This window comes from Lutjanus erythropterus, chromosome 5 (genome assembly GCF_056507025.1).
Source record: "Lutjanus erythropterus isolate fLutEry1 chromosome 5, fLutEry1.hap2, whole genome shotgun sequence".
Classification (NCBI taxonomy): domain Eukaryota; kingdom Metazoa; phylum Chordata; class Actinopteri; order Lutjaniformes; family Lutjanidae; genus Lutjanus; species Lutjanus erythropterus.
Window position 1 is genome coordinate 38,931,077 of NC_139321.1, and position 20,365 is coordinate 38,951,441.

Below are 20,365 nucleotides of genomic sequence, written 5' to 3' on the forward strand. Positions count from 1 at the left end.
TTGAACCTAATTTGTCTATAAGGCTGTTACAATACCAGAATTTTAATACTATATTCAGGAGTAGTTTCAAAATGTTACTTGATATGTCTTTTTCAATACCAACGCAAAAAGAAAGAAGTCCCAGGCACATGATCAACAACCTGCACACAGTACTGGTAGAGAAAAATCACTCTGGTTTTACTGTATGCCAAATTTAATTTAATAAATACTGAACTGAAGTGACCTCCTGAACAAGTACTTCCTCAGTTTTTTTTCTTTTTGATACCTTTAGTAGTTTCACTACTGATGAATGTTAGTATTGTACTGTCTTAAACAATGGGGGATTCAAAAGTATTAATATTTTTGACAACCTTAACTGTACATAAACATGCACTGTCAAGTTGTAAGTTTAATGCTTCCATATGAATATAAGAAATCCTCCCTTTAGACTGTTTTGTACCAACAAAGATCAATTTAATCTAAGATTATTACTAATCAGAATTTTGTAAAACTAGTTGTAAAATGTGTAAATCCAGATTTAAAATTGCACAATTACATACTAATCTGTCAAGTAAATCAAAGTTTAGCTACGTAAACTGAAATTAAATAAAGTTTAATCAGTATGGAGAGTTCTGCTTACCCAAATTAAAATAAAGTTAAAGGGAAAGTGCACCCAAAAATGAAAATTCAGTCATTATCTACTCGCCCTTATGCTGATTGAAGGTTAGGTTTAGTTTTTTAGTCCACAAAACACTGCTGGAGTTTCACAGGAAAACAGTGTTGCAGAATCTCCCAAACAATGGAAGTGAATGTTGACTAGTTTTCAGACATTAAAAACAACTGGACAAAAAACATAAAATGCCTCCATGCTGCTTGTTTGGTGTAATCCAAGTCTCCCAAAGCCCCAAAATGCTTTAGGTGACATGGTGTAAAATGTCATTTCCACCATGTTTTTAACCTGAATCTTCACTGTAGAGCTTGGAGCCACGTTCACGTGCACACCGTCTGAACTGGGCATGTGTGATGTGACGGTGTGCAAACAGCATGTCGGGACGTAAGAAGCTTGGATTATGCCAGACAAGCAGTATGGAGGCATTTTATGTTTTTTGTCCAGTTTTATGTTTGAAAACTGGTCACCATTCACTTCCATTGTTTGGGAAATTCTGCAACACCCTTTTTAAATTGGAGCTAAAAAATTTTGGTGCAGCAGAAACAAATTTAATCCAGTGAAACCTAAATTGAGGACTAAAAAGAGGTTTAAATTTAATTTTAACTTAGGTGCAGCATAATTTAAAACTAAATCATGATGTAGTCCATTTTAGAAATTAATTCTTGTTGGTGCAACCCAGCCATAGATTCACAGTGTTTCCTTTTAATTTAAAGGAACAATTCACCACTAAAGTAAAATATACATATATACATATATACATATACATATATATATACACATATATATAGATAGATAGATATTCCCTCTGGCCCATCTAGATTTCTTTTGGTGTGAGTCTCAGAGTTTTGGAGATACTGGCCTTACAGTGGAACTAAACAGCACTTGGCTTGTACCTTTGAAATTCAAAATCAGTGTCTTTTCCAAAACTCATGACCCTGTTGCTACAGATAATCCACAGACCTTGTTGAGAGCAGTTTCTTGTAGGGACTATTTTGTTTCTGCAGTAGAATCTACTGAAACAACTTTATTTCCAACTGAAAGAAAGTAGTGAAACCCAAACTGAGGTTTAACCAAAGGTTTAAATTGAATCTTTCTTCATTTTAACCTAGTTTTAGCTTAAGTTAAATGCAGCATAAAATTAAAGTTAAACCATGATTTGATCAGGTTTAAAAATGAATCCTTGTTGGTGCAACCCATCCATAGATTCATAGTGTTTCTCTTAATTTAATTTGGTCAGTAGCTGCAGAAGTGACAGACTTGTGGCTTTCAAAATCTCAGTGAAGTTAATTTCACTACACCATCTTCATTGCAGCACTTTCTGCACAGCAATGCGTGTCAATAAAAAATCAGATGTCGGGGAACAGACAGTGAAAGTCATATGACTAAGTTGATGTCGACTAACCAGAATTTTATTACTGTAGATAGAAATGACAAGCATGAACTTGAGATGAGTAACTGAGTAAAAGTCACTCTCACTTCATGCTCTGAGTCTTTGAACCGAGTCATCATCTGTCGAAGATACAGCACAACCCTGTCTTTACCAACATGTTCTGATCATCTTATAGGAAAGATGCTCCTGTTGATTAATTATAATATACAACGGAAGTCTGGTTTTGGCCAAAACGCAATACCTTGTTAAAATAAACAGGATATTGTAGTGACGTGTTTTTCCGAGCCGTCAGACGGCTGTCTATTATTTTAGGATGCTTGCCACTGATTGTGAAAGTTGTGATAACCTGTTCTAGACGGCGAAGGAACATCAGGCGGAAAATATGAAAAGTTTTCTTCCTCCTGTCCTGAGATGAGATATCCATTTTTTAAAAAAATATTCCACACATTAAAGGTTTTACCAGTCTTAAAAAACAAATATGAGCATATAAAAAAAAATCTAATCTTTTATGTGCCCTCAATACGTTAATGCTACTTAATTTTTATTTCCCCTTTTTAATGCATGAGTCTTACAGTAATTCATTCTTTGAATGTATAATCATGGCTGCAGGCCTTCTATTTTATTTTAGACAATTATCTTCAGCTTCTACTCAGTTAAACTTCCAGAATATGGAATTTAAATGGATTTTCTTTCAATTTCCTCTTCTGTTGAGCTGAAACTCATGAATTGATATAGATGAGCCAAATCAAAAGGCCAGTATTTCAAAGGTTCATTTTATGTTACCCCCCTATGACTCAAATCCATCCACCTTCTCGGAGTTCAAAGTACACCACACGCCAGGTGAGAGCTGAAAAACTGTGCTGAAACTGTTAAAGATTAAAAAAATTCAAAGATTGAAAATGTTTTCATGGGTTTCAGATGTGCGGCCCGAATACTTAAAAGCCTTCGCTCAAATGGAGGATCCTTTTAAAACTCTTTGATCTCATTATTGACGTCAAGTAGAATTTCAGAAGAGGTTATGTTCAGGGGTGAACTCCAGAAACTGTCTTCAGCTAAATAAGGATGGATTTTTCCTAATCTGGCTTTGCAGAAGCAAATCCCAACTAACTTCAACAATTAATTATTTAATCCTATTTTATATCAGGCTCAGAAATGCGAAATCCACTATTGCCTATCAATGTTTATGTCTGTTACCTAGCAACCAACACTACTTTTCTCATCTTAATGAGCTTAACAATGTTCTAACTGTTGGTTTTTAATCATTGAAACATACTGAACATACAAAAAAATGGACCAAAAACAACAATGGACACTTAAAGACAGATGAGGTGCTCTTCTGGGGAGATTTACAACAACGCTAAGTCAGGAGATAAAAGAAAGAGAGTAGGCTAAGCTCACTAACACAGTCTTCACTGTATCCACCATCTATTGTGTAAAAGTGGTAGAAGAGCAGCTAAAAGGGCAGCTACATATAAACAGCTACAAGTGAGCTAACAGTACTGTTAGCTACTGTTAGCAAACACTACTGTGAGCTACTGTTAGCAGACACACAGTTAGCTACAGTTAGCAAACACGACTGTGAGCTACTGTTAGCAGACACACAGTTAGCTACAGTTAGCAAACACGACTGTGAGCTACTGTTAGCAAACACTACTGTTAGTTAGTTAGCAAATTAGGACATCTTAATGGTTATCCTAAAGTAAGGAGAATTTATTCAAGACTTTCGGACATTTGGACGCTTGTATAATACACTTTTAACATAAGAACCTTTGCTCAGGAACTTTTTATCTTGAATGTTTTTTTCTAAATCAGGTCCCTACTTACCATGGTTACCATACAGTTAAGATCTGTCAGATAGGATGTTAATGTCATATGATCCCAGGACCTTATGTGTTATATTCAAGTTAGATGCCATCTATCCAATTTTAAAATTAAAGATGTTTTCATGGGTTTCAACAGAGTTGCAGCACAAAAACTGCCATAGTTGAGATCCTTCATTCAAAACTCACAAGTATTAGGTTCAACTCCAAAATTCACTGGTATGTTTATATAAAAATACCTTGTTTTCATCAGTTTAACATTCACCAGAGTTTTGGACGAGTAGGTGTTGTTCAAACGGTGGATGTTTCAGTTTTAGAACAAAACTTTCCAATTGGAGTTGGATGTTTTTGTACAGTGGCAGTTTCATGGCCTTTAATATCTCCACAGCCCCTCAGCTGAGTGTTATTCCCCTGCTGTTGTGGTTAAACAGCCGTCACATCACACAGTCTGTTCAATACTCCCACTGCTCCGCTGCTGCGCTTCTTTTCCCATAAAATGAACAATTTCCAAAACAAAGCACTGCGAGTCTGGTCGCTGCTGGTAACAGATGATTATTAACTCTTAAAGGTCAAGAATGTGTCACCATCATGTGGGCAACCTATTTTCACAAGCCCCCTTTTAGTAAGACAAGTTGAAGACACATTACCGTCATTGCGCCCAGAAGAAGCAAAGAGTGACTGCAGCAGTGGTATGTTTGCTTTTTAACCTCTGTTTCATTTGTAAAATAGGGTTTATATATTTTACAGTTTCAGGATTATTATTATTACAGATAGTTGTTTGAATTTAATATTTAGCTTTTATTGTTTTACAGTATGAGGAAGTTAATGTTCAACTTTGTAATAACTATGGTTTATTATTAACGTGCCTGGGATGACACACTAGTTGGAATGCTTGTTAACATCTAATTTTTATTCCAATACAATGTGGAGGAAACCTGTTTAATGAATCTTTGTACCCACTGAAGATGCTGCCGTGCGTCTTCCTCTGCCCCCCCCAATTCAAATTTGTTTTTCATAAATTACTGTCGCACACCTGACTCATTTACGTGTCTCACCTTTTAATGTGAGAACACTTTTTTCGGGGCTGGGGGTGGGGGGGTGGATGTGTTTCTATCTCTCAACCAATCACCTTTAAACACTTGAGCAGGTCAGGTGTGCATGACTATGAGGGGGAAAAAAAATCTTGATCGACGAGGAGCATTTTAAGACCGTGTCTGACGGAAAAGAACACCCTCTGGTACTAGAAGCCAAAATAGATATTATACTGTATTGAGACCAAGGAAAGAAAAATAAAAACTTATTTGTATTTTAGTGGATTGTTTTTATCCATCTTATATGTCTTAACATGCAGTGTGAGAAGGAGACGTTTGAATATGAAAGCCCACATTCTTAAAGGCATAATAAGCAACATAATTACTTTCAGTCACTTATGACTCACTATAAGTGTGCAGTGGTGGCTGTATTTTCTTATTTTCTCTTTATTCTGCTGTGCTCAGGATGCTTTACCAACCCAAAAAGTTGGTATTTGATATCTTTGCATCTTTCTGATGCGCTTTCGAACAGCTCAGACAAATCCTACCGATTCTCCCTTTAAATTCTCCAGAAATAATATGATAAGTAAATCGAGCAGCTGTGCTTTTTTTGTTATCTGGTAGACTAAATGTGGTCTCAGTTGTCTTCCAAGTAACTTACAGTGTGGTTGAAAATGACTGAAATCAGTCAGCAGCTGCGGCTGCATTTTCCCTACATCTGATTCAGTACCACTTTCCAATAAGACTAACCTTTTGTTCATACTTTTTTTATGATTAGGTTATTAATTAGGTTGTAAAGACGTTATAAATCACTGATAAGCTGTGATAACACATTGGATAAATAGGGGAACAGTGACCTGTTGCTTGCCAAATAGTGAGCCCACATTTATCTCATTGCTTACAGCTTTGTCTTCATTTTCAGCCTCCATGTGCACCTGTCATCTTCATCAGATATCTGTTAATGACTTACCGGTATTTAACCACCATCAGCAAATCTTAATAGTCAAAAAGTGTTATTTGGCATGAAAATTAAAATAACTAATCATAAAAATTTATACACTGAGGCTTTGACAAGATTATTTTTACCTTGACAGTGTCAGCATGCACCAGTTTGAGTTTCAGACTTTCTTTCCTGCATTTTAGGTGACTTTTAAACAACGAAGATAACAAAACAGTAAGTTGACTGCAGCACATTTTAAAGCCTATGTTAAATACTTTTAATATTAGTTCTTTTTCATTCATTCATTGATTTTTTTGCCCTGCCCCTTAGAGGAAACTGACGCAGCAGATTTTACAAAATGCTCGCTCCTTTCCTTTAAAACCTTCCGTAAGAAACCGGAATTCTTATTTCCAGGAAGTCTGATTTGAAACCGCACACCTTTGGAGCCGCAGCGCTTAAACACCCTATACAGTGCTAGAAACAAGTTGTGATAAAGAAAAGGATGTGTGAAAGGTGAGAAAATTTGTCATAAATCGTGAGAAATACAGGAGAACTGTAATCTAGGGAGCAGGCAATGAAAATCGTGAGTCTCCTGGAAAAATTGGGAGGGTTGGCAAGTATGACAATAAGAGTTTGTTTGCCACTTATCATTATTAAGATTATTTAATAATAAGCAGTAACTGGATCTTGCCATATATCTTGCCACGTCGATCTATGTTTATTAATAAATTTATAGTATGCTTACAACCAGACTAATAACTGATAATAAATAATTTATAACTCATTTTTATAAGGGTAGTCTTACGGCAAAGTGGTACCTATAATTCTAATAAATACATGACAAATGCCTTTTATAATTTGCCACAGGGCAATGTTCTCATCTTAATCTGACGAGCAATCTACATAACAGTATTACATTTTTTAAATTTAATTAAACAAAAGAGTAAAGTTGACCATTTTCAGCCCTGATGTCAGTCAATGGGTAACCTGCAGTAAAAGATACAGGGAGGTTTGTCTTGCTTTGTTCATACTTGCTGTCAAGCTAATCTTGCAGCTAATCTACTGTGTGGCAGGTTAAAGTAACTCAAGGAAACTGTGGGTGTGATCACACATTCGGATGAGAAATTTAACATAGGCATGTTTTTTTCAGATCACTTTGATAAGTTGCTAACTTATGCCACAACTGCCATAACATAATTCAACACAATTTTTGCATGTTTTGGTGTCAATAAATTAAAGATTGAGATTGCATAATTTAAATAAATGGGGAAAAAAATGCTTGTTGCAATTGAAACATCACCTGCTCTGCACTTTTTTGCTGTAGAGATGATTTTATCGCAAGTAAAAACAAAGAAAAAAACGCTGATTGTGCAGGACCGTATTGCACCGGGCAAAGGCTTATTTCACCAGCACAGGGGATAAATTCCCATCCTGCAGGTTTCTTTTAACAGTCTCCCTTGTTATTATGTTAAATGTATTTAAAGGGAAACCTGTATTTTTCAACCTGGACCTTATTTTCTCATGTTTGTTTGTAAGTGACCAGGTTTTGTTAAAAAAAAGTCTTAATTCACCAGGCTAGATGGTAAAATATCAGGAGAGGAGTGAGAGGCTGGGGGGCAGAAACAGTGTCAAGAGACCAGAGACTAACGCAGTGGATGAAGTGTCTCTGACCATATCAGAGTTGGTAAGTGTTAGAACAAAGAAAAGGCAAACCAAATGGATGGATGAATGATTTACGAGATAACATTGCAGGATTTCTCAGTTGAGTCTGGAGGCATAAAGTCATAAAACAGCTGTTTCTGGTTAAAACAAAAAGGATCGTCCTCTTTAATAAAAGGATGTATCTCTGGGGATTTTTTCTGTAATGTTGTCAGACAATTAGAGGAACAAGAATGATTTGACCAATTAATGAGCAATATGTAGCAATTGCTCATCCAGAAGTGAATGCAGCAGTCCAAATAGCAAGTTGAAGTCACAGACTGTCAATAAATAGGTTGAAATCCTATTTCACTTGCAATCTATAGTATTTCCCAAGTGCTGTTAAACAGCAAGGATTTTTAACAGCACTTCCAAACATTCTAGTTTTATTTTGAATGCTTACATTATTTTACTTTGCACACAGAAACAAAATTATTTCACAAGAAACAAAAACTACCAGGGTCAAAATTATTAGCTCCCCTGATGCTAATAGTCAGTTCTGTATCATTTTTGCTGGATAACAGCCTGCAGTTGTTTGTTGTAGTTTTCAACAAGTCTCAGACACGTCTCCTGAGGAATCCCAGTCCATTCTTCTTTAGTGAATCTCTCAAGCTCCTTCAGATTTGATGGTCTTCTAGCATGAACCTTGGTCTTCAGTTCACCCCAAAGATTTTCAATGGGATTCAAGTCAGGGCTTTGTGCAGGTCAGTCAGTAACGTTCACTTTGGACTTCTGGAGGAAGTTCTTCACCAGGAGCGACACATGTTTTGGGTCTTTGTTGTGTTGGAAGACAAAGCGACGACCCAGACCCAGTTTTGCTGCTGACTGCTGAGGTTTTCTTTCACATATCCTTCTTTCTTCATGATTCCTTCAACCTTGATGAGATTCCCAGTTCCAGACGCACTGAAGCGTCCCCACAGCATAATACTCCCACCACCATGTTTCACTGTGGGGACGGTGTTCTTTCTCTAAACATAAGCAACGTCTCTATGGCCAAAGAGCTCTGGTTTTGTCTCATCTGACCAAAGGACACACTTCCAGTCTGCATAATATTTCTCCAGGTTGTCCTTAACATACTTGTATCTTGGTCTGCAACCTCACAGTCTGTTCCTGTGCAGGACTCTAGTGATTGTCTTCTTTGAGACTACAGTTCCTGACTTGGCCAAGTCATTCACTCGTGTCTCAGCAGTTGTTCTGGGGTCTTTAGACACGTCTCCCACTAGTTTTCTCTCCAGAGTCTTTGAAATCTTTCTGCCAGGCTTGTTCTCTACTGTGTGGCTCTCTTTGAATTTCTTGATGAAACTTCTCACTCCAGTTCTTGACTCTTGGAAACGCTGTGATAACTTTGTATATCCTTCTCCTGCTTTGTGAGCATCAACAATTCTTTTTCTCAAGTCTAAACTGATTTCTTTTTTTTCTGTCATGATGCTGTCTCAAGTGACAGCTCAAACCCTTACTGGAGTTTTTACACTGTGTAAATTAGAAGTTAACCCTCAGTTTTAACAAGTTTTGAACATTACAAAGTTAAAGCACATAATTACACAACAATGGTTTGTGCTATGGCTCAATAAAAAGGTCAGATCTTACGGGGGCTAATAATATTGACCCTGGAAATTTTTGTTTTTTTTCTGAAATAATTCTGTTATTGTGTGCAAACAAATAATTTATGCTTTCTAAAGAAAACTAGTATGTTTAGAAATGCTAAGTTGAAAATTCCTTGCTCTGTTAAAAAAAAGGCACTTAAAAAAAACTAAAACTTCATAGGGGGGCTTATAATTTTGTCCTCAACTGTCAGTTGATCATCTGTTTATAACAGCAAATTATCTGTTGATGTAAGGTTAAAACAAAAGCCCACCGCTTTGAAAATACACATTCTGGAGTTTGAGTTCAGTGGCTGCCTGCCAGACTCCATTGACATTTTTCTCAGTTTAACCATTATAAACATCTACTCCTTCTAAAAGATTAGCAGTGATTTCATACTGCTCATAAACAGACACTTAAGTATTCGGCAAATGTTCTGCATTTATTTGAACTCTAATTTATGTGAAATGGGCAAACAATAACAGAAGTTAAAGAAGTATTTTTAGCTTAACATTTTTCCTTAATCTCTGATGACATACCAGGGTTTTTTATCTATATTACTGATTTATCGTTTAATAAATTTTTGTCCATTTAATGGATCATAACTGTTTTATAAACCTTAGGTAAATTATAGCTGAACCAACTGTAGTTCCCTTTGAGTTTGGATTATGGTAAATAATATGCCTAACAGCAATGTCGAGAAGACCTGAATTTTACATTTCTATTTTAAATATAAATACTTAAAGATATTTAGAACCAGAAAAATGATGACTGTGAAAATCAATAACCAAGTCATTATAAACAAGCTGTGTCATCATCACTGCTGTGGTGCCGTCGGAGAGGACCAAGAGAGGCGATCCCCCACCCACACCCTCTCTGTAGTCTTCCTGTGCACTTACGGTAATATCAAGCACGCTCACTTTTCTCATTCACTGAAAATCGCCTTCATTTGGCCATGTTCCAGCTCTGCAAATGGTGGCAAAACAACCGAGGATCACACATTTATGTGCGTTTAGCAGGATTTTTTTCAGTAAGTAAACAATCTTCTGCAGAATGCCGGCGTGCGTACCAGCTGCATGCAAACTTTCAACCTCGCACCCACTCGCGTCGGAAATGCAAAGTGTTCACGAACAGGAGACCGCAGTGTAGGAAATCATACTACTGCAAGTGGGAGTAGGAAGTAAACGACATAATTAATAAATCTAAACAAATCAGCCTCATGGTGTAAAAGTTTGAAATGCTTATGGTTACTGTACACGAGTACAGAGTTTTACTTTACACTTTCACTGGAGTCTCAATAGTTAAAAGAAATATTAGTCATCTTTCTTTTCTTTTTCTAAGTCATACACACACACACACAACAGTGCACAGTGCAATTTTCTCATTTTATTTGGATTAAATGGTGCAATGGTGTGGTAAATACAGAATGATCAAAAACAACAAAACAAATCACATCATCTCAGTATGACCAAGTGACACCTTCAAGTCAAAACAAAACAAACAAAATCATATTGATGAGCAAAAGCTGCACTGATAACAGACGCTACGTAATAGTGAAAGACAGTACAGGAGGAAAGTAAACAACAAATACACATTGCAACATTAAGAGAGGAATACATTTATACTATAGGTCTGACCCCAGCTGTTCTAAATGAATTAGAGACATAAGAAAATACAGTGACTACTCTGAGTATTGGTGTTTATGTTTACTGATATGCACTGATATGACCCATCGATTTATCACAATTGAGCACATTTATAAAGAAAAAGACAGTGCTGAAATTTATTTAGCTATTTCTTTAAATTTAATCTGTATTTTCTCAGTGTTTCTTTTCTTGACATATGTACAGTACCAGTCAAAAGTTTGGATACATCTTCTCATTCATTTTTCTTTACTGTTATTATTTTTATACATTATAGATTGATCCTGGAGGCATCAAAATGATGAAATATGGAATGACACAGAATTATGCAGTGAGCACAACAAAAAAGAAAGGAAGCAATGCAAACAGTTTTGTTTTTGATTCTTAAAAAGCAAAGACTCCTGCACAGTCTTCCGCACTTCCAATCAAAGTCTTCATCGTTGTTGTTAAATCTTTGATTGCAAGTGCAGAAGACAGTGTGAGAGAGTTTCTTTTGTTGCTTTTTATCATCAACCCATGTTCTTCGCCTACGCACGTGTCCACGTACAAGTGTGCAAAGGTTTTTCACTCTTTTTTTTCTTTTTTTTGATTCTTCAAAGTTGCCACCTTTTGCTTTGATGGCAGCTTTTCACACTGGTATAATGTGTGGAACAATCTGAACCATTTCTTATATTAAAAAAAATGTGCTGAATGAGAAGTGTGTCTAAACGTACAATGAACAGGTGATTTAAGATGTTAAATAAAATGATTTATTTTCTTTTATAAAGTTATTTTTTTAAGAATACAGCCCTCTGAGCACCTTCACAAAGTCATATCGGTGCAAAGTCTGTGCACAATCCACACAGAAATGTTCTATTTTTATTTCAGCTCAAAAATTCACTAAATAGGCCACCAAATCTGTAACTGTTGAGTTTTTTTCCCCTCTAAAATGAGTATCGGACTCAAAAATCCCAAACTGGTCTGTTTCTAATCATCAGTATTTGGAGATGTGCACCAGACGTCTGTGAGTTCAAACTTTATCTAGTTGTAATGTAAATTATTACCAAGTTGTGATTTATGCATCATTAAAATAAAAGCAGATGTAGCACAGAGACAAGTCACAACTGAATAGTTTCACATGTCCTAAGGCAGAGGTCTGCAACCTTTACTATCAAGACACATTTTTGGCCAAAAAAGGGGGAAAAGAATCTGTCTGGAGCCCCAACTATTAAATTCTCTCTTTTCCCTGAAGACTTTTTTTGGCAGCCACAGCTTATGGAGAATCAAGAAGACGAGCCATCATCACAATTTAGAGGAAAAGACACTGATCCACAGACACAGTCTTTGATATTTTAGTTGATGAAATTTTAACTTTTTTTTTTTTAATTTGGTGTACAACATACTGCAATAGATGTTTGAGTTTTGTGCTCAACTCAAACTTTTACAAACTTTCTGCTGACCTTTAGTTGAGATAATTTACTATTCTAGTTGTAGTAGTAGTAGTTGGTAAAACTTTTTCAAAACTGAAGAATTTGACTTGGGCTCAAAACTGATGTATGTATGTAGTATATTGGCTTGAAATTTTGAGCTATCTCAACTTTTTCATAGAACTTCAACAACGAAACATGAGAAATATTTTAAAAATATAATGTTATTCATTTCCATATCATTTTTTGCCAAAGTCACAGAGAGCCACTGGAGAGGAGCTGAAGAGCCACATGTGGCTCTGGAGCCTCAGGTTGCACACCCCTGTCCTAAAGTGTAAATCATTTCCCAGCTCCATCAGTGACAAAATGGCTACACAGCAACATTTACTCATGAATTATGTGCCATTTTGTGACACTGTAGTCCAGCAGAGATCTAATTTATTGACAAGATATTTCAATATCAATCTAGCTTGCTGCAATCTGGCTCATGAAGGAGGAACACACACTAGTACTGGAGAGGTGCTGACCATGAAGAAGTACAGGAGTGACTACAGTACTTGTAGTCACAATGAAAAAATAATTTTTTAATGATTTACCAACATTTCGATATGAGTGCTTTAGAAAGCTAATGCACACAGTAACCATGACAATGGAACTCTATATTTGATGATGCTGATTGGCCATTTGCCTTAATTATGACTTGAACTTCACACTAGTTGAAGTAATCATGTTGCAGCCAATTTTAGAAGCTGATTTTTAGGAACTAAGAAGAAGTAACTACACGCCTATAGAGAACACATAGCTGATGCAATCCAGTGACTTCCTAAAAACAAAGTCTATAAAACCTGAAATGATATTTTTATTTACTACATGTTTTTTTTCTACATGAAAAGGCAGCAGTGCAACAGCCATGTTTTATCTTAAGGATGGCTTTATCTAGCTAAATGTCAAACTTTCATTTGTCACAGAAAACAAAACCTTTAGTATTCTAGTCACGGTCCAAACACTGTTCTCCTGGAAACACAAATATCTTCTTTTAATAAAGGAGCTTTTACACACACATAGAAACAAACAAACTTTATTAAAGTAAATCAAATACACAGTGTACAAAAAAGGTCTCTTGTTCTCTACAAGTTGACAGTTCTCTGTTCTCCAAAAACCAAACCACATCCGACTCTAGATGTGATAAATTTGACATTCGTTGGGGTCTGTACCAAGCTAACAAGGTTTGTATGTGAGGGCGTCTCTGCAGCTCTACAGTACTTCATCATATCATCACATTTTTTCCTTTATCAAAAAAATGCAGCTTTTGAAATTTGAATATTTGCACTTATTGCCATATTGCAATTTCCATTATTTTTCAATTATTTGTGCAGACTTGCTTCAGAGCCTTTAAACACCAAACAAAGCACATTTTCAGTTATTTATTCTTGCAGTAACTTCTGCAACTCTTTGCTTCAATTCATTTGAACTGTAGCGCAGCTGATCCTACATACTGAACAGGCCAAAAAGAATACTGCATGCTCACAAGTCAAAGTGGAAACAGAATCCTGATAAAAACAAATTCATTAAGAACAACCGTTTTTAGGAAGGTGCAATTTTACGGCACATTGTTAACACCAACGTGTCTGACCTATCAGTCGCTCCATCTGCCAGTTTTTTCTCTTTCCTCTGCAGCCTCACTTCAAGTCACACTTTTCATGCTGCGTTTAACACTCTGGCTGACCACAGACTGCAGCTCTCAGTGTGTGTGTGTGTGTCTTCACCCCTGACCGAGCGCTTTAGTCATCATGTTTCAGAACAGCAGTGTTTCACTAAATTTAATGGAAAAAAAACTTGAACTCTTGAATGCAAATGAGGCGTATGTGACGATTACTTTTCTCCACCACGAAAGGATGTTTTTTTTTTTTTAGCAGTGAAGTGTGAAGAGACTAACGGCTATATTTGGCTGAGGAAAAAAAATACAAGTCAGGGTTAAGATCTGGTCATAAATGAACGCATAAAAATAACTAGTCCCACTTTGAAATAAGCATTTTCCAAAAGCTCATTTATAAATGCTAGCTATATTGTTTAATTTAAATAAAATGAGTAATGCTTCATTGATCAGTAATCTGCCATTGTTGAGAAAAATGGTTTCTCCTGCTGCAGAATAGAACTTCAGTCTTTTTAGCACCTCAATTGATCACAAAGACCCCACCAAGTTAAAAGTGTATTTTGTTTTTTACTTTTACAATGATAAAATGTGTTTCTTTAAAAGGAGTGCGGTGGGTTTTATGAGAGTGATAAATGATCTGATGATGATCACCCAAAAATCAGACTTAGAAAAACAATTTTAGCATGTCAGTGGCAAAAACAAGAACATCTGGTGAGGTTCACTGACGGTGTGCAGTTGCCCTGAAGGATTTCATTGCGGCCTGTTTCACAGCTGACGGCTGCAGCTCTCTCCAGAAATACTGGACCAGTTTCACAAAGGAAGAAAAATACCTAAGTTATCCATGAATGGATTATTATTGTTCTATAAAGCATAAGTCAATCAGTTTAAATTTCAAATTAACAGACATTTGTTACAAATCATAAACCCTTTATAAAGAGTACCTTATTAGAAAGAGAAACAATGAGGGACAGTGTGGAAGAAAAGCATGTCATGCTGTCATAGGCATAAGAAACATTTGTGCCTTAAAGATTGACAATATTATATATGTTAGAAAAAAGTTGAAAATGCGAAATGTGTTGTACTGAATTCAGAAGTTAAGAGTGTTAAACTGTTTATTGGGTGGACCTGAAACATGGCTTGGTGATTAATATCACATTTCTGTGGTGTGACAAACTCAGAACACACAATTATTGATGCATTACACAAACTGTAAAGGTATAATCAGTAGGATTTGTCTGAACTGTAAACATAGCAGAAAAATAGTTAATTGTCGAGTTCATTCCAAGGATGTCAAATACCCATGTTCTTCAGGTTGGCAAAGCATTCTGAGCACAGCAAATATTAATAATGAGAAAATAAGAAGGGAAGGTACAGACGGAAGGCACAGTCTCTGCAGACACAGGCGCCGCCACACACTTCTGATGGGTCGCGAGTGATGATTTTGAGTCTGTGCGTTGTTTTTTTTTTTTTTTTTTTTTGAGGGGGAAATTCTGCATCGTTTGCCTTTAAATGGAAACTTCAGAACTATTCGTGTGGAGGTTCGTCTGCTGCATCCAGTGATGTCCCTGGACATGAGGAAGAGCTGCAGGCTATTTCAGCTTAGATTTCTAGTCTCCAACTCTGGGTAGCTGGTGGCTGTCCTAGTATTTTTGCCAATTATAAAATTACGTTCTAGCCAACAAAGAAATAGCTATAGCCTAGGGTGGGGATAACACAGTAACACAGGTGCATCAGAAGCTTGCCAGCAAAGCATCCACGTACATGGAGGCACTGCTGCATGGCTCTGTGATAACAAAAATAATAATAACAATAAAAACAATAAAAACAAATTAGTCATGTTTGTGGAACCATCAGTAGGGCCCTGCTGGAGGATCTCAGGCAGCAATCAGGCTCATAAAAGCTTAAAAAATAAGCAGTGAAATCTGAAAAATCAGTTCTAAAACTCACAGGTAAGCAGTGAAGGGCAGCAAGGATTGGTGTAATGTAGTTGCTTCTGTTAGTGCATGTTTAAAGCCTGGCAGCAGCATTTTGTACCAACTGCAGTCTTTGGATGTTTTGCTTGCCAATACCTAAATAAAGTGCACTGCAACGGTCCAGTATGGAGGAGAGAAAAGCATGGAGTACCTTTTCAAAGTCTGCAGTGGGAAGGAATGACTCGATCTTGGTTAGCTGTCTCAGTTTTGCGAAGCAGAACCGTAAGACTTTGGTCAGCTTCTGAGGACAGCTCTGAGTCAAAAATGACCTCTGTGTTGCAGGCCTCTTTTCGGACATTGTTGCATAAAGCACCCAGACTAGAAGAGAGACTGTTTATGCTGCCAAACAGGACAGAATATGTGAGGCATCAGTGGTATCAGGCCTTAAAGGGATTGTTCCCCCAAAAATAAGACATTATGTACTCGCCCTCCAGAATCTCAAACAATGGAAGTGAATGGTGACCAGTTTTCAAAGGTAAAAAACAACTGAAAAAGAAAAACATAAAATGCCTCCATACTGCTCATCTGGCATAATCCAAGTCTCCTAAAGCCCCGACATGCTTTTAGCACACCATCACACCACACACACACACACAGTTCAGACAGTGTGCATGTGAACGTGGCTCCAAGCTCAGGATCAGTGAAGATTCAGGCTAAAAACATGGTGTAGATAACATTACCAGACATGCCTTCATGGGACGATTCACACTAACTTCACCTTAAAAGAAAACTGTAACCCACAGTAGCACTAAAAGGAAATTAAGAACAGCAGTTATTCAGAAGGAAATACTTTAAAGCTGTATATGATTTGTACGTGACGGTTGATTTTTGGTACTAACTTTTTGGTGTTAACTTAGCTTTCTTACTAATGTTTATTTATTTGCTTTAAAATGGACAGTTCACCCCAAAATCAAAAAATCAATTTTTTCTCCTGGCCTCTAGTGCTGTTTATCCATCTAGATTTTTTGGTGTGAGCTGCAGAGTTTTGGAGATGGCACTCGACATTTTCGAAATTCACAACCAGTGTCTCTTTCAAAAAAAAAAAAGAAAGAAAAAAAAAGAGTGTTGTGAGCAGTTTCATGTAGAACCACTTTTTTGTAGCAGAAAACAATGTAGTTACAGCACATTCTACTGCAGAAAGAAAGTAGTTCCTACATGAAACTGCTCACAACAAAGGTCTGTGGATTATGTTGAGTAATGGGGTCATGATTTTTGGAAAGAGACACTGGGTTTTACTTTTACAGGTGTATTTGTTGGTGCTTTGTGCCATTTAGTCTTATTATATATTAGAGGTCAGAGGAAAAATATGAATTTTTGATTTGGATTTGATTTGTCCCTTTAACCTTTTACTATTTCATTTTGTTTTGTTCAAATTGCTGTAATGTGATGTTGAAATGTTTTCCTGTTGTGTGGACCCCATGGGGAATAGGTATTACTATGGAAATGATTAATGGGCATCCAAAATAAATCAATAAATAAATTAAAGTTTGAAAAAAGTTTCCTTTTGACACATTGTGCTCATTCTGAAAAAGCTGCTTTGTCAGACTTTAATGTGCACACACACACACACACACACACACACACACACACACACACCACAGGTGGGTTACGAGGGGTTCCTTGATGGCAGCCAGCGGAGGAAAATTCTTCTGAATTTTAAATCTACCTGAGGATGCATTTTCCCTTCTGCACGCATCACAGAAGGGACTCCTGATAAGCCAGGAGCCCGAGGGTGATGCACCTCTCAGACCAGTCGAAGCCCCCACCCACCTTTTCCCTTACGCTGACAAAGAGAACAGACGAGAGGGGTTTTCTCTCTCAGTCTCACTCTCACTTCCTCCCCTCGGGTGAAAACAGATCTAAAGATTGTGTGTGGAGAGAACGTGTGAACTAAGACTGACGAGGCAGACTGACTGAACAGTGTGTGAGGTAATTGTGCACATGGACGTGCTGACTAACATATGATTCCTCCTGAATTTCCCAAATGTGTAATACCAATGGAGTCAATGACCATACCTAAAGAAATATTCAGGGATATTTTCATCAAAATTTCCATTTAGGTAATTTATGTAACTGGAGGAAACAGCTTGTCCTATTTTCAGGGGTGAATGTAACTAACTACAGCTACTCAAATTACTTTTATTAAGTCACTTTTTTTACTTTTTTGTAGTTGATTAATCAAGAAAATAATCAATTAGGTTGTTTGTAAAATGATTTTAAAAATAAGTCTATCAGTGTTTCGCATGTTTTTTGCTCACAACCTAAAAATATTCAGTTTACTGTCATGAAAGAGTAAAGAAACCAGAACTATTCACATTTTAAAAGCTGAAATCAGATCATTTTTTACCTATTTTTCTTTTAAAAAAAATGCTCAAACTGATTACTTGATTCTCAAAATAGTTGGCGCTAAATTTAATAATCAACTAATTGTTGCTGCTCTATAATTGATGACCGATTTTCAGCACTGTCCACCACTACACCATCTTCTTCTTGAGGCATATGTAGGAATATGTGTGTGTGTGTGTGTGTGTGTGTGTGTGTGTGCATGAAACTGAGATTTTGTAAACTTAAACAGATGTTGATTTTATTTTTTTTTAATTCATTCATTTTCATTCATTCATTTTTAATTCATTTTTATGTTTGTCCCAGTTTGGAGCAGCCATTCACACAGCAGAACTATTAGACTATTGAACTAATTGACAACTATTAAGATAATTGATTAACATTCTGAGTCATTCTTTAAGAAAAAAAATATCCAGATTCTCTGATTTCAGCTTCTTCAATATGAATATTTTCTGAATTATTCACTCCTCTCTGACAGTCAACTAAATATCTTTGGGTTGTGGACAAAACAAGACATTTGAGGACATCATTTTAGGCTTTGAAAATATTTTTGACGTTGACAGGGACAGTCTGCAACCAAACACTGAAATAACAAATCAGAGAGGATTTGATTTGCCAGCTGCAAGAAGCAATGCACTGACCTTCAGAGGCAAAGCTGTGCACTAAGCATGTATTTATTAAAAACATCTAAATGGTTGACACTTTGTAGTCTACAATGTAAAAATGTGCAACACATGCCAGTCAGACAGTATCATTATACAAAATGAACTCACAACCATCGCACACAAAAGTGTGCTGTGTCCAGACCATGCAAAGAGAAAGACATGTATCAACAACATCCAGAAACACTGCAGACTTCTCTGGACCCGAGCTCATCTGAGACGGACTGACACAAAGTGGAAACGTGTGCTGTGGTCTGACGAGTCCACATGTCAGATTGTTTTCAGAAATCATGGATGTCGTGTCGTCCTCAGGAAAGAGGAAAAGGACCATCCAGATTGTTACCAGTGCTAATCTAAGAAGCCAGCATTTGTCAACATCTGTTAAGGCCCCATTAATACTGGAAGGTACATACAGGTTTTGAAGCGACATATGCTGCTAGCCAGATCATGTCTTTTTCAGAGACGTCCCTGCTTATTTCAGCGAGACAATGCCGAGACACATTCTGCAGACTGATCTGCCTGCAGTCCAGACCTGCCTCCCATTGAAAATGTGCTTCAACCATTAGCATCCTCAGTTCTCAAACCCTTATAGAGTGCCGTTAAAAGAAAAAGTGGTGCATCAGAGTGGTAAATAAGGCATCAGTTACAGAATGAATGCACAATTACCAAAAACAATAACGTTTTATCAGTTTGAACTTTAAATATCTTGTCTTTGCACTGTATTCAGTTGAATGTAGGAGCATCCTGACAGTTTGAAACATGTTTTTTGGAGAAGTTTAATCTGTAAGTATGCAACAGTATGTGAGTGGTGTGCGTATCCAGCAGAGCAGCTCATGCACGCCCACTATTAATGATAAACTAACTGGATCAGCTGTCAGTTTGTTTCTTTGTATTGTTGAGTGATCTGTCTTTATTTTCCTGCCGCTTGTTAAAGATGTTCTTCCAATAATTCTGATATTTCTTAACATGTTTGAAGACGGCTTGCCTCATTTAAAAACAAGAGCAGGAAGGTGCAGTATGTATCTTCACTCTCCACTTTGACCTCATTTTTAGGTCAACTTCAACTTTAGGCCAATCAGAGTTTTAGATTGTAGTCGTCTTAGAGCTTTGCTCGGATTTGACTGATCAATGTGCAATGGGCAGTTAAGTTTTAAAAACATGTTCAACACATAAAATTGCCACCATTGGAGTGTACCCTGCTGCTGGAGAACGTTGAGTCTGTTATCGTCTTTACGACAGTGCGGAGTGTGGGCTTACAGGAAAACAGTGGGTCTTGGGTGTGTTCTCAGCTTCATACATCCTCAGTGTTTCGCAATAACGTAACTCAGCTGCTGATGTTCACAGGTGCAGCAATGAAAGCAGTAAAACCGGAGGTGATAGTTATTTCGCTGATCATTTCGACACCAAAAACACGTCTTGCTCTGACTGTTATCTAAGAGTTTGTGTAACCAGTTTTAAAGGTAGTGCGTGTTGGTTTGCCTGCATGCGTAATATAAAAGTAAAGCTCTATTACTGGCCTGATTTTGGCCTATCAATGTTCTCAATATTGGCATATACATTTCCCAATATGCACCA